Here is a 5,107-nt window from a genome sequence, read left to right as displayed (position 1 = left end):
TCAACACAGGCATTTGATAAAGGCAGGCCGTATGAGAAGACAAGCAAGCGGTGGAAAGAAGTAGCAGAAGCTGTCAACACTTTAGATTTGGAAAACACATATTCTCCACAAACTAGGTACTTACTAACATGCATATAAGTAGCATACTAGCCCTTTATTAGTAATTATTAAGTACTTATTAACACCTTATGTAGGAAAAAACTGTCATAAAAGAGGTAAAATAAGGTTATGTAGAGTAAGGTGTTAATGAGTTCCCTGATCTAAAGTGTTACCTTGCAAGAATCTGCGCTGTTGTGCACCTTTCAAATTTAAATAAAGTTTTGAATAAAGCATAACAGACTGAGTGAACGTGCATACTTACACTCACTGCTCTATTATATTGTTTTTTTCTTTTAGGGCTATGTTTTTACATGGTGAAATAGTTTGGTTGCACTGTTCAGTAACTTTAATAAAAAATATTTGGATGTTTTTTTCCATATTGCCCACCCTGAGTCACAAATGCGTAACTTGCCCATTTCAAATGATGTTAGTGTGTCAGTGCCCCAGATCTGTTTATTTTTTCCACCAGAGCTTATTATTATGATGATGAAATATTTGCAGGACCGACAAATGCATGACTTTATACTTGACAGCTGAATGCAAAAGTATGTTTGAAGAATTTGAATGTGCACGCTGTAAAACCATACAGTCTATGTGGTAAAACAGCTTTGCAGCAGGCACACTGGGGCGGCAAGATCGAGTTCAAAGCTTAAAAACGAGTTCATGTTCATGTATACAGCCTAGATGCGCAGCACGCTGTCTGAAGTTATTACCACTTGGTCCAGCAGAGGGCACAGTGAGCACCACTTGACCTTAGAACTGAATAACTTTGGTCTGTGGTCTCACCTGTGTAGAAGAGTAAGAGTAAGAATAAATAATGTCACATTTGTGTCTGGGGGGGGAGGGGGGGGGGAGAGAATATGCAAATATCCTCAAAGGGAAAAACATGTCATGTAATATTTGTTCAAACTTGATTTTTGGAAACAATTGACAGCCCCCGTTAGCTACAAATTGCGCGGATGAATCTACGACTCCATAAAAATGTCATTGTGAATTAAGTGAATCAACATGAGATCAATGCAGATGTGAGAAAATGACTAAAAGGAAGCATTAAATGAAAAGGAAAATAATTAGTTTTACCACCACGTCTTCCTATCAATCAGATATTAAGTACGTACATCAATTGCATAATGAGTTATAAGTTCATTCCTCTGTTACTAATGTTTGAATCTGTATAGAGTATATAGACAGATGGCATTTTAAAGTAGCCTTGCCTGTTTTAATTTGTTTTAATGTCTATCATTCATCCCCTCTTGATGTTAGATCAGATAAGTTAGATCGAGGTACAAGTAAATCTGTAAATAAAGCGACATTTACACATTTTGACTGTTGGCTGATCTCTTGTTCCAACAGCTAAAAAAAAAAAAAAAAAAAGCAAAGCTGTCTGATGCACTGAATCTCTCTGACAAAATATCTTTGGACACAGCGGCACCGTCTGAGACACTGGGGTTCAAGGGTGTAAGAAGCTGTCAGGGAGTGAAGAGCGCTGGCTCTTTAGGACTTTCCTGCTCCTATCAAAGAGCGGCAGTGAACTCAGGTAAAAGCAGTTTCCTGACCCAATTTTCTCTTCAAGGACGCAAGAGATGGAACTGACCGTGTGTGTGTGTGTGTGTGTGTGACCTGCTACACTGCGCTCACAAACACACACACACACACACACAGCGAGTCCATGCAAGCAAGCAGTCTGGATAAGCATATACTCCAGGAAGAAAATAATAATAATAATATAATACACTGTATATTCAGTCAGACAAACACAAGGCACACAACAACTGAAAGTGCATCCCTCTGCCATTCTTCTTTCTCAAGGGAGGCTCCCCCTTCTCTGTGAGGGCAGAGTGTGGGGGAAATAACATCGAGCGAACTGCCGCCGCAATTACCCACAGTGGGGTAATCACCAGCACAATGCACTATGGGCTGCCTGCCTGGGAAAGAGAGTGAAATACTCAGGTGAGAAGAGAAGCCAGACAGCAATCAGCCCAGCAGGAAGTGGGAGGGAGAGAGAGAGAGAGAGGAATAGATGGTGGAAAAAGAGAGCGATAAGAGCAAAGGGCCATTCCTTTAATTTCCATGGGAGAGCCAGGGCCTTAATTACTTGATGAGTCTCCTTCTCTCTCTGCTCTGTGGCTGTAAAAAGGTGCGCGCGTGTGTGTGTGTGTGTGTGTGTGTGTGTGTGTGTGTGTGTGTGTGTGTGTGTGTGCGTGTGTGCGTGTGCGCGTGTGTTTATGTGGCCCATTATCACACTGTGAAGACTCTAATCGCCTCTCAGCACAGATAGTGGGTGAGGAGCACAACATTTCAGCGAGGAGAAGCAAGACCGGGAGAAAAAGAAAGAGTGAGAAAGAGTATTGTGTGTGTGTGTGTGAGAGAGAGAGAGAGAGAATGAGAGAGAGAGAGAGAAGGAGAGAGAGATTGGTGATTTACGCTGTTAGAAGCGTTAACACCGTCTCTCATCCCCAGCAGCTGTAGAACATCAAGGTCGAGGAGTGAGATAGCGCAAGACTTGAAATAGCCACGGGAAGACGGAGCTGCGCGGCACCTGAGCCTATAGAAAAACACATATTTATGCTCAGCGATGCCGAGAGGAAGTGTGCAACGTTAATTCGCAATTAATCGAGTAATCGCTTGGTCCATAAAATGTCAGAAAACGTTCTAAAAAACGTTAATCAGTGTTTGTGAAACTTGAAAATGATGATGTTCTTGAATGTCTTGCTTTTGTACGCAAACCGAAAAGATTCAGTCGATTTCTTTGTTGTGTGGAGCAAAGAAACGAAGAACAAATGCAAAGAAAAGAAAAACAACAAAGGTCATATACGGTAAAACAAGGTAAAACTCTTGTAAAATCGCTAAAACAATCAGAAATCTTGTTTTAAATGTGTCATATGTAAGAATTACGGTTACTATATTCAAATTCAAAATACCGAGGTCTTTAAGGTTTCGTTTTCTGACATAACTGGCAACCCGCGGTTGCTCGGCAGCTGAGACTCTACTGACTGCAATGACTGGTGGACGGCGGTAGGTGGCGCCACATGCCAAAGCATGATTTCAAAACATAAACATGATTTGCAGTCTGCAAAATACTTTTTTAATGCAAATATTTTGTCTGTGCTGTTGTTGTTGGTGAGTTCAGTTTGTTATATGAACATTATTCCTGAGTCTCTGTGACATATTAGGAGGATTTTATGGCCAGTTGCTTTAGATTTATTACATAATGCACCTTTAATCATGAAAAAAAAGCTTCAAACCGATTATGAAAATAGTTGCCGATTAACTTAGTAATCAATAATAATCGATTAATTGAGTAATTGTTTTAGCTCATACGACCTATTTCTGACACGTGTGAACAACGATATGAACCCTACATTTATGCATGAATTTGGAAAATGATTCCGTGACCTAATGTCAGAAGTGTGTTGCAACAGGATCTGTTTTTATGGAGAGAATGTTCAGGGAAAAAAAGGTGATTTTCCTTACCCAAACAAGGTGCTTTTTGTGCCTTAAAGCTACAGTAAGCACGATTGCTCGGGAAAAAAAAAAAAAAGATGATTGTTGAGTTTCGTCCACAGGTTGTTAAAATGCTCATGTTTTGGGAGCTCGGCTCTCCGTCTGCAGCTCCTCTCATCAGATGCACACGGACAGATGCACTCGTTTCATGCGCTGCAGATGACCCGAGGCAATCTCTTCATCTCTGAAACTCTCTGCTGATATTGACACGTGTTTTATTGTTTTTATTGTCTGACTCTGGTGTTAGATCTCTCCTATTTTAGGGTGTCTTTGCAGCGCAGGAGGTTGTTTGCCAGTTTACAGCCGTGTAAGGGGCCTGTATACAGAGTAGGCGTAATCAAACAACCAATTCCCTGTCTGTCTACCCGTGATTAGAGGTAGATGGATTCATCAATTCTGTCAATTAATCAGGCAGATATTTGCCTTTTTTATTATTATTATTAATTGGCCAATTTTTCAAATCACATTTTATAAATAATTACTCTTGTTCTCAGAAACTAGATAAAGTTATATATCAGATGGAGGAAAAATAGAAAATGGGCTAGTGGGCCGCCAAAATCTGCATCAATTATTGGCCAAACGCTGCCCTGATTTCGAAAAATCAGCCACCTGCGATTGGTTGGTCAAAGCCTCCCCTGACACTACAGATTTAGTTGTGAGGCTGTAAACTGAGCCCAGAGGAGGTGCAGAAGTCTCCTATTCTCTCAGATCACTTTATTTGCATCATGCTGATAGGTTATGATGGAGTTATTGATCAATTACACCAGAAAAGCCTCTGCCTCCTCTGGCTTAACTAAACCAATTGTTCCTGCTCCTCATTTCCTAAAAAATGCCTAAAGCACAACAACACATCTGCAGATGGGTAAATAAGTGACATAATTTGGTTTTTAACTTCCGCAAAAAACCAATACTATGACGTCTCTCCCGTCATCACCAGTTTTCTCCACAGACATTTCGATATAAGCACATCTGAATGTTTTGCTGGCCAATGTTATTAGATCCTGGGCTTTGGGTTAGTGACCTGATACCTCCTCATGTGGAACCTCTGTCAATAAAGGCTGAGAGAAAGAGTGAGAGAGAGCGTACAGAGTCAGAGAGTCACATTTTGGTGGTGTTTGTTGTAAATAAACAGAAATGATTGAACATTTTTTTGTTGTTGCTCTTTCCTTCATCCGAAAACGGGTCAAGCAAGTCTCAAAAATGGGGCATGGGGAACATTTGTGAGTATACAGCAGCAGTGCGCGGGGAACATTTCAGCCGCGATACGAAGCGATTGCGCCGGCCGTCTCGCTTCACTCGCGCAATGTTCGCTGTTGCCTCCTTCCGTCTGTCTCAGAGAGAAATCACCTTCCTGTGTGCGGCGCGTTAATCGCCAGGGCAACACGAGACCCAAAAAAAACGCCACTATGCCGAGAGACACAGACGGAGCTGTGCGGCGCCCGACAGACTTAATCAGCATCGTGTGAACTCGTTTGACATTTAAAAGTGAAGTCAAAAAATATGA

This window comes from Microchirus variegatus, assembly GCF_963457635.1.
Source record: "Microchirus variegatus genome assembly, chromosome: 21".
NCBI lineage: Eukaryota > Metazoa > Chordata > Actinopteri > Pleuronectiformes > Soleidae > Microchirus > Microchirus variegatus.
The sequence above is the reverse complement of the archived record's forward strand: the minus strand, read 5'-3'. Positions refer to the sequence as shown.